This window comes from Macrotis lagotis, chromosome X, assembly GCF_037893015.1.
Source record: "Macrotis lagotis isolate mMagLag1 chromosome X, bilby.v1.9.chrom.fasta, whole genome shotgun sequence".
NCBI classification, from domain to species: Eukaryota; Metazoa; Chordata; class Mammalia; order Peramelemorphia; family Peramelidae; genus Macrotis; species Macrotis lagotis.
The window spans coordinates 261,736,603-261,754,861 of record NC_133666.1 but is presented as its reverse complement, the minus strand read 5'-3'; the positions used below and the strand labels follow the sequence as shown (position 1 = coordinate 261,754,861).

General features: G+C 38.1%; 1 protein-coding gene across 1 annotated transcript in view; it reads right to left on the bottom strand.

The window, feature by feature from the left end:
• The window catches only part of DEPDC1B (DEP domain containing 1B), a 114,742-nt gene that overhangs the window by 56,521 nt on the left and 39,962 nt on the right, over window positions 1–18,259 (bottom strand). The window lies entirely within an intron of this gene.

Sequence of the window (18,259 nt, the reverse complement as noted above, 5' to 3'; positions counted from 1 at the left end):
ATCTCTTTCCCTAAAGGGACACAGAAAAAGAAAGCATATCTCTCACCCAACTCAAAATCTAAGTTAATCTAAAATTGGAAACAGTAGTCAAATATAAAAAAGAGAACCTAAAGCAATAGTAAACCATCAAATATTTTCACAAAACCTGACTGATTTGGGACAAGTCTCAGAAGATATCTAATCCAACTTAAACCTGACTGATGACTATCCTAATATGCATCATCATCCTCCACAAATGGTCATTCATCCTTTGCCTTCTCTCTGATAGCAGGGATAATGCAAAAAAATACATACATTTAGTTTAAAGTTGTTTTTGTACTTGTTTTTAATAGATAGGAGTCTGATATGCCTGAAATTTATGAGTTCAAAATAAGAAAACTTCAATGCAAATATTCACTTGAGTTTTTTAAATTTATCTTATTTTTCATTTAGCATTGATTTTTTTCCCTCACATCACACCCAAGGAAAAGAAAAAAAATTAAACAATCTTGAGATATCATTTTGAAAGTATCAGAAAGTATCAGAGGAAAGCAACAAATGTTGGCAGAAGTATGGAAAAACTGAGACACTGATCCATTGTGAATGGAACTGTGAACTGATTCAACCACTTTGGAGGGCAATCTGGAATTATGCCTAGAGTTATAGAACTGTATGTTCTTTGATCCATAAATACTACCATTAGATCTGTTTCCCAAGGTGATTAAGGGAAAAGACAATAACTTATTCTAAGATATTTAAAGCAGTTCTTTTTGTGGTGGCAAAGAACTGGAAATTGAGGGGATGCCCATTGGTGAATGACTAAACAAGCTGTGATAAAAAATTGTGATAGAATTCTGGGCTATTAAAAAATGTAGTTTAAGAAATGAGTAAAAAAAACATGGAAATACTCACATGAAATAACAGAGTGAAATGAATAGAACCAAAAGAATATTGTATACAATAACAACAATACTGTTCTAAGAACAACTCTGAACAATTTAATCATTTTAAGTATTGTAAGTACTCAAATCAACTACAAAAGATGTATGAAGGAAGATGCCATCCACCTGCAGAGAAAGAATTGAAAAATAGAAATATATAAAATACACACACACACACACACACACACACACACACACAGACATATTTGTGTCTAATGGAAGTCTCCTCTAAGGCAGGGTGGGGAGGGAGGGAGTAAAAAATAAAAAGTGCAGAGCAGAGAGAGAAAAAAAAAGAAAATTTAGAAGGAAGTACAGAAAAGCAGGATAATTTTGAAAACTATGAATAGGATTTATTACATATTTTTTCAAAATGAAGCAGTGTAAAATAGACATTCATTTTATATTGAATCCTCTTTTTATTTTGTGCTGTATACATAGAAATGTTCTTTTTAGTTAAATTAAAAACAAATAAAAATTTAAAAAAACAAAAACAAAACATTTATAACATTTATGTATAGTCAAGCATTCTATATTTTGAAACATCACCTCTGTGAAAAACTGAATAACATGCGTCATCATCAGTATACTGGAATTGGTTAGAATATATGTCCTCCAAAATAGTTTGTCTCTATAATATTGTTTTTATAAGTTCTTCTCCTAATTCTAATCATTTGTCTCTATATCACTTCAGAGATGTCTTTCCAAGCTTCTCTGAATTCATCCCTTCTGTCCTTTATAAGTTGTTCAGCTATTCCCCAACTAATGGGCACCCCAGCTATTTCTGTCTCTGTTTGTACATATAGCTCTACTATTTCTTCTTTCTTTAAAACTCATTTTGAAGGAGGTAAAAGACCACTAATCCCATTCTCCATTTCTCCACCTATATCATCCCCCTGTCTACCACTCTCAATCATTCTCTATATCCTAACTCTATACCTGGAATAAGTGACACCACCTCTTGGAAAGAGGGCAATGTGATATAATGTAAAAAGGAAAGACGCGGGAGGAAATAGACCCAAGTTCTCATAACAGATCTGCCAAGAACAAACTGTATGATAACTTGGTGTACATCACTTCCCTTCCCCTGGGTCTGTTACTTCAACCTCTAAAATAAGACTGTTGAATTCAAGGATCTCTAAGGTCTGCACAGCCTCTAAATCTTTTAATCCTATGCTGACTATCTAAACTGGCTTATACCTTCACAAGGAGGCAAAGGAACTAAAGATAATAAAACTTTGTTGGTAAAAGGTCTTTCCTAGTGACTTTGCCAGATCATGATTATCAATGATGTACTAAATCAACTAGATTAAAACAAAAAGTCAAGAGCTTCCATATTTACACTCAGAAATTTCCATATGAAAGAGGGAGAGAGGGAGGGAGGGAAGGAGGAGAGGAAGTGAGGAAGGAAGTGAGGAAGGGAAGAAAGGAAGGGAGGCAGGCTGGGGGGGGAAGGGAGCGAGATGAACAATTTATTTAAAGACTTCTTAGTATGATTGCAGAAATTAGTACAAGAATTTTTAAATTTATGCCTGAGTGACATAAGAGGGGTGAAATTTAAGAGTTGACTATTTTTTTAAAAATGCAAGTCAAAGAGCTGCAACAGATTTAGAAAAGATGAGATATAGAAAAGGGAGTGATCAGTAAATGGCATCTTTCACCTGTCTCTGTAGAAAACACCTAGTATCTATAGATCATTTGTAAAATCAGTCTCAAATTGTTATGAAGCAGTTGAAAAGTTTCCTGACATCTCTCAGGTTAAAGACTTGAGATGAAAGATTAATAAATGAAATTTTGGGACAATCAAGTATCTATGCAGGTGTTAGAGATAGCCTCTAACAACATAAATTAAGCTTCTGTTGGGACTTTATCCTACTTTGCAATCTATTGTATGGCAGTCTTATCACACTGAACTAAAAACTAGCACAAAGAAATCTATGAACACTTCATTATAGCACTGCCAAGCAAAGTACAGATAGCCAAATACTAAAAGGCCTGCCTCAAAATGAAGTCATATGTTGGAAAATAACCATCCACATCCACAGAAGAAACTATGGACTCTGAATGCAGACCCAAGTATACTATTTTCAACTTTTAATATTTGTTTAATGCTTTATGCATTTTTTGCCCTCTTGTGGTTTCTTTTTCCTCTTTTGTTCTGATTCTTCTTTCACAACATGATTTATATGGAAATATATTTAACATAGTTAGACATGTACAACCTTTATTAGATTACTTGCTGTCAAAGAGAGGGGGAGGGGAGGGAAGGAGAAGGAGGGAGAAAAATGTGAAATTCAAAACCTTATAAAAAAAGAAAGCTGAAAACTATCTTGGCATATAGTTTGAAAAATAAATAAATACATTTATATTCAAAATGATAAAGATCATATTTCTACAAGGTGAACAGAAAAGAATGAAGCTCTTAAGGGAGGTCAGGAATAACTTCAAAAATTCCTAAACTAATCTATTTTAGCTCAGAAATGGAAGGAGATATGATTGGCTATATGGAACATCAGAGGTATCCAAAGCAAGTTAATGACAGAATAATCCCTAGATTCCAAAAATTAGAGTTATATTGACTTATAAGAAATAGAAAAATAAAAATTACATATAAAAGGGAAAAAGAAGATATGTAATTTAAGTGCAAGAGAAAACCCTCCTCTTGGCATAAGGCATCAGGCCGACTCCCCATAAATGTTCAAGTCACCCACCATCTTATTTAAATTATGATCTATGTGCTCTGAATACAGATCTACTCTCTTCTCATCCTGAAACATCTCAGTTGTTGTGGTTTCAAGTAAGAGGTGATAAAGAGCAGGTAGGAAGGGGGAATAAAAGGTGAAATGCTTGATGGTTTTGGCTCCAATCATCAGATTTCTCTGGTTCTCAGCAATTAGTCAACAAATCTATGAAATGCCTTTATTTAAATGTTTATTCAAATATTTATAAAGATGCTGATCTTAGATGTGTGATATGTGTATTTAGTTACAGAACATTAGCATTTTATACATATAAAATATTTCTACATTAAATATTATTGGATCATTTTCTGATCACCTTTATCCAAAAGTGATCTTCCTTCCCTTCCCCTTTGAACTGCAGCATTTATTTAACCCACCTTCACGATTATTTGTGTTCCTGTATTATCCATTTGTATTCTGTCTTATCTATTCTATCTTTTCTACCCCCAAATTAGAGACCCTTTGAGAACAGAGATCAAGACTTATTCCTCATTATATTCCCTAAGGTACAAAACACCAACTATGACTGTTGTGGAAGGTACAATAGCTCATAAAAGAATCTTTTTTTCAGTCATGTCCAGCTCTTGGGAGTTCTCTTAGCAAAGACATTTGAGTGGTTTGCCATTTCTTCAATTCATTTTACAAATGAGAAACTGAGGCAAAAAGGGTTAAGTGATTTGCCAACTAGTAAGTATAGGAAGCCTCATTTGTACACAGTAAGATGAATCTTCCTGACACTATCCACTATGCCATAAACTGCCTTTCCTTGTAACAACCAACACTTTTTGTTGCTAACAGGTATGAACAATAAAGGCAGGAATGTAGACTGCAGGGATGTTCTTATCTCGATATTTAACTTAAAGACTAACAAAAATTTGGGGTGGTATTGGAGAGAGAAAGAACACCTTGATGCTCTTGCCTTACATAGTTTCTTGGCTATTTTTTTGGTTGAAATAGATAGAAAACAAAGATAAGCAACAAGAGAAGTTGAGGACTTAATAGAAGTTAAGGACAAACCCATTCTTATCCAAAAGATGCCTGTTTAGAGGGCTTCTGTTCCCTGACTGGTTGGATGCTGCTGTCATAAGCTCTGAGTTTTCCATCTTTCCTTGTAAAAAACAGGCTTACTAGTTTAAATATTCTGAAGACCAGCAGATGGTAGCCGAGAGCAACTTAGAAAATAACACAAAACCCAAGAGAGAACCTGAAGAATGAATGAATGAATAGTATTGATTAAGCACTTACTATGGACCAGATATTGTGCCAGGTGCAGGGGCCACATATATAAGCAAAACAGTTCCATACTCAAAGAAGATGAATTTTTCCCCCATTTGGGGGGGGGGGGGATGATATAAATGGAAGTAAAGAACTAGTAAGGAGTGCTTTAAACAAAGAAGTTATAGGAATGAATGCAGAAATTACAAAATTGATTATCACATGCCTTTCTTGAATGGTAATGATGATGATTTGCAGGGAAAATTTAATTTTCAACAGGCCTGATATTCAACAGAGAGTAGCACAATGACATATCCCCAGAAAACACAAGAAGTTCTGCCGTGTGAAGGGTCTGAGTAGTGCGACAATATCTTGGCCCTAACCATAATGCTCCACAGTATATTTGACAATTATTTCCTTCACGTTTGCCCCTCCTCACGGGGGCATACTTCTGTTAGTGTGGTAACACTAACACGGCATTGATCTGGAGGAGGGAGGGAAAGATGCTCCTGGAATCTTTTTATATCTTTTTTTTTAATTTGTTAGGTTACATGCCAAAAAAAGTAGACACTGATGGGGTGCTTGTAAGTTATTTGAGTGGGTATTGAACCTCAGAGTACCTCACACTTGGAAAACTTTCTGAAAGAGCAAAAAGAGGAGAGAGGTGGACCTGGGACATGCTGGTAAATCAGCTTTCTCCCTTCTGCCCCCCCCAAACTATCCCTTTCAAGTTTAATCTGCTCTAGTAACCTTTTTGTCCATCACTTCTTTGAGCCTAGACAATAAACAAATTAAGCCCAGATTTGTAGCATTTCTCAATTTCCAAGGTTTGAATGCTAAAGTAGAAAATTTCACAAGTACTTTTGGGAACTGGCTCCAACACACCCCTGGATCTAACAACACATAATAATACACAGAATTCTATGATTAGTGCCAAATGAGCAGAATCAAAGGTATCAGATACAGAATTTTGAAAAGATGAGAGATGACTGTGAACTGGTAAGACCTGAGTTGGAGCTAGGTAAGGATTAAGAATATTGAGACATTCCAGGATAGATTTTAAAAACATTATAAAATCAAGGAAGCAAGAAGAGTAAAAGGATCAGTGTGACTGAAGAAAAGAACAACAATGAAAAATAAGGCAGAAGAAGTCAGATTGGGAATTACAACTTTAAAAAGGAGACAGTCAAAGTCACTGAATATTCTCAGGGAAGTGATACTTTATAAAGATTAATCTTTTGGAAGTCTACTGAATGAATTGGAGGGAAGAGAGATTATAAGTAGGGGAAGTCAGTTAGAAGATTACAATATTCCAGGTATAAGGTGAAGAACCCAATTAGAAAGTTAACTAATTGAATTAGAGAAGGAAATATTCTATATTCAGACTCCCCCTGACTTTGAATTCTCAATTCAAGGTCCCAGAACCCAGTCATTCCTCCCTCCAGGTTCCAACCTCCAAATATATAAAATGTACCTTGCAGGGGGCGGCTAGGTGGTGCAGTGGATAGAGCACTGGCCCTGGAGTCAGGAGTACCTGAGTTCAAATCTGACCTCAGACACTTAATACTCTATAATACCCCGACCCTTTTTTCTGGTTTCAGGTGCTTTCACAGAATGCTATGGATTTTTGATGTTGCAGTGCTAGTGGTAGTTGTTATTGTTGTTTTTACAGAAATAGAAGGATTTCTGCAAGCACATAATCACTAGGATGCTACTCATTTTTTCCATATTCAAATTTTAAGGCTGCTTAAAGCATAACCTTTCTGGTTTCCAAAGTACCTATCAGTGGCCTTAGCTATCTGCTCCACAGTGAGAAGATATTCTCAGTCCCAAGATTAAAAAGATAAAGCCATGGATGCAGGAGTTCTAACCAGCTGATAATGGAATCTGCCAATTTGGGGTGATTAACTAGAGAAGGGCTCCCTCTAGTGGACTTCTTTCAGTTACACAGCTTACATTACAAAACTGACCTGAATCTAATTAGAATCATAGAATTTGGAATTGGAATCATAGAATTGGAATTGACTTCATGATGATGATGATGATAATGTTTTTGTCCTTTATTCTCAAAGAAGACCATGACATCAGGGAGATGATGCCATGACAAGCACATGAACTGGATTTGAGTGACGGGGTGCTGTGCTAAGTCACCAGCCTCACTTTCTCCTCCACAGACATCTGGGTGCAGTGACCAGACATGGATCAGGATGGATGGAGATGGTCCTGGATGTGAGGCAACCAAGGTTAAGTGGCTTGTGCAAGGTCACACAACTAGTAAGTGTCAATTGTCTGAGGCTGGATTCAAACTCCCAGACTCTTGACTCCAAGTCCAAGGTTGGTGCTCTATCCACTTCATCACCTTCTTAGACTTAATCTGCCTAAGGTCCAGAGATTTATAGTCATATCTAAAGGCAGAGAGTTAGCTCTCAGTACAGCCAAGACCAAAACCTAGGTCTCCAAATCCTGGGTTCAGGGGTCTTCATTATTAATCATCATCATCATCATCAACAACTGGTAGCATTTATATAATGCTAATTTAAGGTTTGCAAGGAGCTCTGCATGTTGCCTCCTTTAAGCTTCATAATAGTCCTATAAAATAATACCTCTTTTACAGATGAGGAAACTGAGGCAAAAAAAACACAACTAGTAAAGTGGGTGAGGCAAAACTTGAACCCAGATCTTCACAACTCTACCCAACCTGCCCATTATTACTCAGTTCATTGAATCCCAAAAACAACACACTCAGAAATAATCTCTTGTGTTCCAGTGGCATTGCAGTCAATAGGTCAAGGGGGATAATGCATATAGATGAGTATAAACACAGTAATTTTAGGAGAGAAGGAATGCTAAAAATCAGAAGAAACAGGAAAGATTTCTTCCAAATGGATGTATCACAACCCCTGAACCTTGAAGGAAGTTAAGGATTTCAAAGAACTGAGCTGAACAGGGAATGAATTCTAGGCACAGGGACAAAGAATCTGAGCCAAATCCCTGAATCACCTAGGCAGGAGATGGAATGCCATGTTCAGGGAACAACTAAGAGGCCAATTTGGCTGAAGTGGATGAAAAGGGGATAAGGCATTGAACATTTTAAGTATCAACTTTGTGCAATACACTGAATCAAATTATATCCATCTATGGCAAGGCAGCAGAGATACAAACAGAAAAACTGACAGCAGACTCAGCATTCTTAGGGACCACCACAATACAATCAATGAGAATTCATTCACCCATTTCATTCAATAATCATTTATAAACTATGCAACGCACTAGACACTGCAGAGAGAAACAAAGATAGTATTCACCAATTTCCAAGTTATTTCAGCAAGAAAATAAGCTTTAAATCTTCACAGATATTGTGCCCAAATAATTGAAACTTGACCTGCAATCTTTTCATGGTATATAAACATGAACAGAGGTAAAGCAGCGACGTGAATAGAGCTCATCTCAAAGCCAAGACTTGGTCGAAGTTCCACTTCTGCCACACAAAGGTTATATGATCAACGTTCTAGGAAATATGCCAAAAGTTTAGATTGCAAAAACAGTCAATACTTGGATTGGTAAAGAGTTTCATGTACTCAGAATGCCCTTTGGTTTTTCATTGAGAATAGCTATTAATAGCTCCAGAACCATCTCCTGCCTCTGTCTCTATCTTTCATGTCTCTCTGTCTCTCTGTCTCTGTCTCTCTGTCTCTCTCTGTCTCTCTCTCTGTCTCTCTCTCTCACACACACACACACACACACACACACACACACACACACACCCCTTCCTATTCAGAAACCGAGGGGATGTCCATCAATTGGGAAACAGTTGACTAAAATTGTGGTGTGTGATCGGTTTGTGATGAGAAAAATCCTGTGCTGTAAGAAATGATGAGCAGAAGAAAAAAAAAATGATGAGCAGAATGATTTTAGAAATCAAGGAAAGATTTGTATGGAAAAAAAGAAGAATGAAGCAAATACAACCAAAAGAATATTGTATATAGTAACAGCAATACTATTTGAAGAATAAATGTGAATGACTAAGCTATCCTAAGTTATATGAACATTCAAATCAACCACAAAGGACCTAGTAAGAAAAATGCTATCCATCCACCTCCAAAGAACTGATAAATGGAACTGCTATGTGCATGGTTTCATATACTTGTATCAAAGGTTGGCTTTATCTAGTATGAGATTGGGAGGGAAACTTGGAATTCATATGTATAAACCCCCCACCCCACCCCCAAAAGAGCTTTCTATTCTATTAAATCCCCTTCCTTTAAAATCACAAACATCTAGATCTTGAGAAAATCTTTGAAACTACATCAGTCCCTTCACTTTACAGATGATAGTTCTTAGTTTCTACTCTTAAATATGCTGATTGTGTGCTATTGGGCAAGTCTCTAAAAATATAAGCTAATACCTCTAAAAAGTAAATGATAACAAAGAAATAAATATGGCCAGCTAACAGACATATATAAGCTCAAAAGTCATTCATCAATAGATATGTTGCCAACGGTTTTTCAAAAGCTATTGACATCTATGTGAAATAATGCTTTAAATTTCTAATAAAAGAATTACAAACTAAAACAACTTTGAGATTTCAATTCACACCCAGTAAAGTAAAAATGATGACAAAGATGGGAATAGTCAATGCTGGAGAGATTATATAAAGATAATCAGTAGTATATTGGGTATACTAGTGCATTATTAGTAGAGTTGCAAAGTGGTATTATTCTGGAAAGCAGTTTGGAATTATGAGAAGAAAGTGAGTAAAATGATCATTATCACTTGACCCAAAGATTCTACTGCTAGGCCTCTCCCAAAGAGGTCAATGGTCAAAAAAAGTCCCATAGATGCAAAAATAATTTAATAGTAGTATTTGAAGAAGCAAAGAGTTAAAAGCAAAGCATATCATCAGCTGGAGAATGCTTAAACAAGCTGTGGTGCATAAATATAATGAAATAGTAGTGTGCCATTAAAAAAAAACAAACACAAATTTTAGCTAAGATGACCGCCTAAATAGAAAACTGACTGACAAGTTCCCCCATATCTACTCCAGTAAAAACTCACAAATTTTAATTTCCAGAAAAACCTAAAAATGATCAAGAAATCCAGTGAAAAACTACAAGTGGTTTCTTCCATTGCTGAACTAGAGAATACAGCAGTCTGAAGCCCAAAAGCTAGAGGAAAAGAGGCAGTGAACAAAAGAAGCTCAGAAAGAGGCAAATAGGTCCATAAATTCCCAGCAAGAGAAGAGTTAGCCACTGGGAAATTCACAGAAAGATATCCACTAAAGGTCTTTCATCCTTAGATGAACTAGAAGAACTTGAAGAACCAGAGGGTTGCAAAGGCACCAACATGAATGACTGAGAAAAGAGACTAAGTAAAGCCAACCCTTCTACCAAAATGCATTAAGTGATAGAGCTTGGCTCTAGCACAAAACCCCAATTCAGAAACTAATACTAAAAAAAGTGAGTAAATTTTTGGGGTTTTTTTTCTGCAAGGCAATAGGGTTTAAGTGACTTGCCCAAGGCCACACAGCTAAGTAATTATTAAATAACTGAGGTTGGATTTGAACTCAGGTTCTCCTGACTCCAGAACTAGTGCTCTATCCACCTAGCTGCCCCCAAAATGAGTAAATTAAAGAAAATTCTCATCAGTATTTTAAAAAAATTTAAAATCTAGGATCCCTAAAAAAACTTCTAGAAGAGACTAAGGGGAAAAGTAGATTTTCCATGAATACCTAGGAGAAATGAAACAAATTATAAAGAAATGAAGTGAAAGGTCTGAAGGACAGAATTAGAAGAAATCCCTTAGAAAGGTAAGTGGTAAACTTTGCCCAAGTAACAAATTACAAGAAAACTAGAATAAAACAAAGAGAAACCAGATTCTCTGAGATAGCAAAAAAAATTAGAACAAAATAAAGACTGAAAAGAATAGGAGGAAAAAAGTAAGATATCTACTATTAAAAATTATCCAATCTGGAAAATGGGTCAAGAAGAAATTTTTTAGGAGTAACGAGAGTTTGTTTTTTTCTTTTGATTTACTCCTTTTTTCACAACTATGACTAATATGGAAATAAGTTTTGCATGAGAGCACATGTACAATCTATATCAAAATGCCTTTTTTGAAGGAGGGGAGGAGATGGAGGGAAAAAAGGAAGACGAATTTTGGAACTCAAAATCTTGTAAAAATGCATGCTAAAAATTGTTTTGACAAGTTATTAGGGAAAAAAATACTATTTTAAAATAGTGAATATGGGGGGTGGGGGGCAGCTAGGTGAAGAACACTGGCCCTGCTTGGTCAAATCACTTAATCCCAATGCCTTGCTACAAAAAAAAGTGACTAGATTCTATCAGGTTCTCTCATGGTTACTGAATTAAAATGAGTAGCATTTCAGTTAAAATACAGAGCCTTGCAGCCCAGGGTTGCATTGAAATTTTTCTATAAAACAAGACTTAACTGAAGAGAGTAAAAGGAACTTATAGATCAGTAATAAATGTTTCCAGGTCTTGTTGGAAGAGCACAGGTTCATCTGTGCCACTGTGTACAGGGTACTTTTCTGTTTTGGTAATAAGTGTGGTCAGGGGCTTCTACTATCAATCTCTGGAAATGAAAAAAACAGAAATTCCAAGTACTTTTAGAAGTGGATGTATGATTTATAAAAACATCAGCAGGAAGATTATTTATAGGAAAACTATAGGTACTCCATGAATACCATGATTTTTTTCAAACTAAAACAAAAATTTGGCAACACATTTCAAGAAATCATAAGTGAAAACTGATCAAGTCTATTAGAACTAAAGGAACACTTCCCAGAACAGCCCCAGAACACCTGGCAGCAGAAGCAGTTTCCTGACCTGCCACCCCAGGGAGCATCAAGCATGACTTGGAGATCAGCTCTGCCAGAGTGAGTGTGAAGCCCAGGCCAGCACAGCCCAGATCCCAGAAAATGGAAGCAGGCCTGTGTAGCCACCCAGCAAGAGTCACCTGGCAGCTGCTCCCTGAGCGCTCAGCCCACAGAAGCTAAGGAAGTGGAGGAAGACCACAGAGGTCTCTCCTCTGTTCCTGGGACAGGATTCTGGGACTTTGACCACATTCAGACCCTAGTCATAGTCTAAGGCCCCGTGGGGTGAGCTTATGGTCATTCAACAGACCAGGAGAGCAGTCAGAACCTCCTATACTAAGGTCTTTGTGGGAGTATCCCAATAATACTCAAAAGCTCAGGCATTACCCCAAAACCAGGCAAAGGTTGGGGAAATGAGTAAATAGGAAGAAAAACAAAAATAAACCTGACCATAGACAATTGCAAGGTGCTGGAGATGGGTAGTCTGTCAAGAACCAAGGGCCTGAGTGGTGGCTGGGTGTCTGAGGTGGAATGTGGGCTTGAGGCCTGTTGGCCCCAGGGCCGGTGCTCTGTCTGCTGCATCACTCAGCTGCCCTACAGCATATTTTTGAAGAGGGACAGAGTGAAAGGAGAGAGGAAATACAATAGATGGTAGTGGGGAGGAGTGGATGGAGGAAATTACAATCAGCAACAGCAACTGGAAAAATATGGAAGTAACTTCTCTGATTGACTTATGATAAATGTGATCCACCCAAGACAGAGCTGATGGTATCAGAACACAGACTGAAACATATTTTTTTCTTTCACTTTATTTCTCATGAGGTTTGATATTTTTGTGGGGGAGGGGGTATTATGTTTACTCTTAAATAAGAATATTTTAGTAATGTGTAAATAAATTAAATAAAATTTAAAAAATTTTTAAGGATTAAAGGAAGGTAAAAACATTTTTAACAATCATCTCCTGAAATAAACCCCCTTGTCCAGGATTGTTACAGCCAAAATCTAGAGTGCATCAAGAATATAAATTCAAGTAACAAGTCAGATTTATCCAACATCTGGTAGCTTCAACTAAAAAGGCAGAAGAAATATCAGAATACAATATTCAAAAAAACAAAAAGATAGAGGTTTACAAGCATAAATAATTTGCCCTGCAAACCTGAATATCATCCTTTGGAGGAAGACATGAACTTTTAAAGAAATAAAAGATTTTCAATTAATTTTGATAAAAAAGGCAAGTGCTAAATAGGAACTTTGAGATACAAGTACTAGAGTTAAAAAAAACTAAAAAGAAATTTATTTAGGTGATTGGAAGGAACTATATCATGCTAGTTTGCTAACATTCTAAAGAGGCAGAAGCAAGTGTGCCTTCAAAAACTTATTATCTTTAAAGGTTATTAGGAAAGGAGGAATGAACAAAAGAACAGAAGGAAGGAAGGAAGGAAGGCAGGAAGGAAGGAGGGAGGAAGGGAAGAGGGTGGATTAGTTTTGTTCTGAGGCTCTCAAGAGAGAAAAGAAAAGGAGGTTAAAAAGAAGAATAAATTAATATATAAAGGAAGACAGGATTGGAACATGTTATTTCTCACCATAGGGATATGAAGAGGAAATACCACCATGGTGCCAGGAGCAAGAGAGCAGGTATCTGATGTAACTCTCTCATTTGAAAGAAACAAAAGATGGTAGAACACATAAAAGCATGCAAATAATTTGATGTAAAACTGTTTCAAATTCAAAAGGGAAAACAGAGATGGAGAAGGAAGAAGTTAAGGAGGATAATGCCAAGGAGGGGACAGTCACAAGAAAAAAAAATCTTTTCCCTAAAGGAGAGATTAAAAAGGGGAAAGAAAAAAAGAAATGAAGAGAGTTAGATTCTAAAGGGTATACAGACACCTGAGGAATGCCTGAGCAAATTGTGGCATATGAATATGATGATGAAATATTGTTGACTATAAAAAAGTGACAAACTATTTTAGAGAATCCTAGATAGAAAGGGAAAAAGAAAGCAAGCATTTCTTAGGAGCCTATCTGCCAGATATTGTGTTCTAAGAGTTTTCCTTATAAACACAAGCACAAGGCTCTATCCATTGAACCAACTAGCTGCCTCCAGCAGAATTAAAAAACAATTTTGAATGAAGTAAGAAACAGTTAACTGATATAAGGATAGCAACATTGTAAAGAAAAAACATTTTGATTGGCTAAAGAACTTTGATCAATGCAATGACCAACTGTGTTTCCAGAGAATGAAGCATATTACTAACCTCCCCACAGAGAGGCATTGGACAAAAGGTACTTAAAGAGATACAACTTAGACAAAGTTACTTTTAGGACTGATAATCCTCTTTTGTTACTGTTCCCTCTTTCTTTTGAGGAGAGAGAAAGTGATGCTTTTTTTTTAAAAAAAAAGGACAGTAGGTAGTAAAGTAGATAGAGCACAGGTCCCTGGAGTCAAGAGGACCTGAGTTCAAATACAGTCTAACATACTTGAAACTTAATAACTATATGACCTTGGCCAAGTCACTTAACCCCACTGCCTCACAAAAAGACAAAAAAAAAACCAAACAATTTTTTTTTACTTGCATAGATGTAGCTTGGGGAAATTAATACTCAAAACAATGATTCACAAAAAGTCAGCATGGATGTATAGCACAATACATTAAGGTTCAAGTGAACTCAAAAAAAAGCAGAGAAAATAAATTTTTCTTAACTGAAAAAATTTAAATTATAAAAAAGAGCAAAAAATCTTGATTTCAGATAATGCTAGTTTTTTTTAAAAAAAGTTTTAAGACACTGTGGGGGGGGCAGAGCGAAGATGGCGACAAGAAGGGATCCAGTCTTAGGAGCTCTCTGATAAAACTCATCAGCTAAGGACTCTAACTAAACTTTCGAGAGACAGAACCCACAAAGGGACCCAGTGAGGCAGTTCTCCTACTCAAGGTAACCTGGAAAAGAGCAGAAAGGCTCTGCTCCTCAGGATCTGAGAGGCGACCTGCCAGAGGGGTGGCCCGCCAGAGCCAAACAACTTCAGCCTCCTGGAGGCAGTCCCAGGGCGCTGGGAGCCTCAGCTCACAGCAGCGGGGGAATCTCCTGACCTGAACCCTGAGGAGCACCGGGCACAAAGTGGGGGGAACAGCTGGGGACCTCTGCCAGAGCAAGCACATGGAGCCCAGCCCTCAGGGCACACAGGGAGCAGCTTGGTCTTTCCACAGCCCAGACCAGGAAACAAAAGCAGGCGGAGCCAGTAAGCAGGAGCCCCCAGGGCATGGGCCCATTGAGCTGAGAGAGGGGAGTGAAGAGAAACTGCAAGCTCTGTCCTCTGCCCCTGGAACAGGACTTTGGGGCTCTGACCACATTCAGATCCTGATCACAGTCTAGGCACCCCCAAAGAACAGCAGGGCCCCCTCCACCTCAGCCCCGTGGCAGAGGGAGGTGCTTAAGGTCATTCACAGACCAGGAGGGAGGACAGAGCTTCACACAGTGAGACCCTTGTGGGAGTGTCCCAAAAGCTCAAGAAACACCCCAAACCAGGCCCAGGCTGGGAAAATGAGCAAACAGAGAAACAAAAAGAAGACTATTGAGAAATATTTTGCAAATGAGCCCAAGAAGGACCAAAATACTCAGTCTGAAGATGAGGAAGCACAAGCTCCTGCATCTAAAGACTCAAAGAAAAACAGAAATTGGGCTCAGGCTATGACAGAGCTCAAAATAGACTTTGAAAATCAAATGAGGGAGTTGGAAGAAAAACTGGGAAAAGAAAGGAGAGAGATGCAGGAAAAACAAGAAAATGAAGTCAGCAGCTTAGTCAAGGAAATCCAAAAAAATGCTGAAGAAAATAGCATGCTAAAAAAACAGCTTAGGTCAAATGGATAAAACAGTTCAAAAAGTTATGGAGGAGAAGAATGCTTTAAAAAGCAAAATTGGCCAGATGGAAAAAGAGATAAGAAAACTCTCTGAGGAGAACAAATCCTTCAGACAAAGAATAGAATTCAGGGAGATTGATGAATTTACCAGAAATCAGGAATCAATACTTCAAAACAAAAAAAAATGAAAAATTAGAAGAAAATGTGAAATATCTCATTGAAAAAACAACTGATATGGAAAACAGACTTAGGAAAGATAATTTAAAAATTATTGGAATACCTGAAAGTCATGATCAGGAAAAGAGCCTTGACATCATTTTCAAAGAATTACTACAGGAAAATTGCCCTGATATTCTAGAAGCAGAGGGCAAAATAGAAATGGAGAGAATCCACTGACCCCCCAGAGAAAGAGATCCCAAAAAACCAACCCCTAGGAATATTATAGCCAAGTTCCAGAACTCCCAAGTCAAAGAGAAAATATTACAAGCAGCCAGAAGGACACAATTCAAATAGAGTGGAGCTGCAATCAGGATCACACAGGACTTAGCAGCAACTACATTGGAAGCTCATAGGGCTTGGAATACAATATACCGGAAGGCAAAAGAGCTTAGAATGCAGCCAAGAATGAACTACCCAGTAAGGCTGAATGTCCTCTTCCAGGGAAAAAGATGGACTTTCAATGAACCAGGGGAATTTCAAATGTTCCTTTTGGAATGGCCAGAGCTGAACAGAAGGTTTGATCTTCAGATACAGGACTCAGGTGAAGCATGGAGATTGGAGGAAAGGGGGGGAAATATGAGGGACTTAAAGAGGATGAACTGTATGCATTCCTGCATAGAAAAATGACACTGATAATACTCATATGAACCTTCTCAGTTAATAGAGCAGGTAGAGGGAGCTTTTATAGTTGAAGCACAGGAGAAAGCTGAATTCGAGGATAAAAAATGGTGTAAGAATGGAGTCAATAGGAAAAAAAGGAAATGTAATGGAAGAAAGAAAAAGGAGAGGGGGAATAGGCCAAGATATTTCATATAAGATTTTTTTTTGTATTACAATGAGCTATTGCAATGATATGGAAGGGGGGAGGAAAGGGGGAATGAGGGAACCTTTGCTCTCATCAGAGGTGGCTAGGAGAGGAAACAGCATATATACTCAATGGGGTATAGGCATCTGGAGTAAGAAGGAGCGGGGAGCAGGGGGAAGGGGTGGGATGTGAATAAAGGAGAGGATGGACCATGGGGGGAGAGTGGTCAGATATAATACATTTTCTTTCTTACTTCTTGCAAGGGGCTGGGATTGGAAGTCCTGCCCAGGACCATGGGGCCAAGGTGGATTCTAGGCCTAAGGGGTGGTATGGGGGCTCAGGGCTTCTTGGCCCCAGGACCAGGGATCTGTCTGCTGCGCCACTCAGCGACCCTACAGCAGAGTCAGAGTGAAAGGAGAAAGAAAATATAGTACATGGTAGTGGAGAAATACCAAAGGAGGGAGTTGTGATCAACAATGGCAACACTGGAAAAATATGGAAGTAAATTTTGTGATGGACTTACCATGAAGAATGAGATCCACCCATGACAGAGTTGTTGGTGTTGTAACAAAGAATCAAACACATTTTTTGTTATTATTTGGGGGAGGGTGCAGGGCAAGTGGGGCTGGGTGGCCTGCCTGGGGCCATATAGCAAGGTGATCTCTGGGTGTCGGGGGCTGGATTTGGACCCAGGTGTTCCTGGCTCAAGGGCCAATGCTCTGTCTACCACCCAGCCACCCCTACTATTATTACTATTTTATTTTATTTTGGGTCTTTTTTTTCTTTTTTTTTGGTTTTTGCAGGGCAGTGGGGATCGGGTGGCTTTGCACGTCACATGGCTGCGTGATTGTTGGGTTTATGAGGCTGGATATGGGCTTGGGTGCTCGTGGCTCCAGGGCTAGTGCTTTGTCCATTGCGCCACCTGGCCATACCTACAATTATTACTATTACTTTTTTTTATTTTAATTTTTTTCTCTCCCCTTTACTTTTTTTCGCCCAAGCAAGTCTATCTATATTCATGGGGGAGGAGGGGTATTTTGTTTACTTGTAAACAAGAATATTTTATTAATGTAAAAAAATTTGTACAAAATGAGAATAAAAAAATAAATTAAAAAAAGATTTTAAAAAAGAAAGTAAATCATATTTTGGTTAAAGGCAAAATAGGGATTCCAACCAAGATGGCAGAGAGAAGCCAGGCCCTGTGCTAAGATCTCCTGATCTTCCCTCACATATAAGATGAAACAAACTTCCTAATGGAAATCCGATCAACAAAACCCAGAAAGAGAAGTGAGGAGAAGCACACCTACCTCAAGGTCTGTCTTTGGGGATCCCGGGCATGCTGAGCGAAGCCAGCAGACAGCCAGTGGGGGCAGAGGGAGATCTTGACTAGCCTAAGGTCAGCCCCAGAGGCTTTCACTGTGAAAAACAACCAGAGAGTGGAGGCATGGCAGTGGGACTGGCACTCTGGGACTTACCAGAAGGGCTGGAGGGTAAGTTCCAACTTCCAGAACCCCTTACTGACCAGAAGGAGATGTTACACTCAGTGAGCAAAGCCTCTGGCACCCCCTACTGGCCAGCCCACGTGGAGTTACTAAAACCAGTGAGTAAAACCTCTAGAGATCCCAACACCAAAACTTCTGTGAACCAGGCCCTCCCCCAACACAAGATCTTAGGAA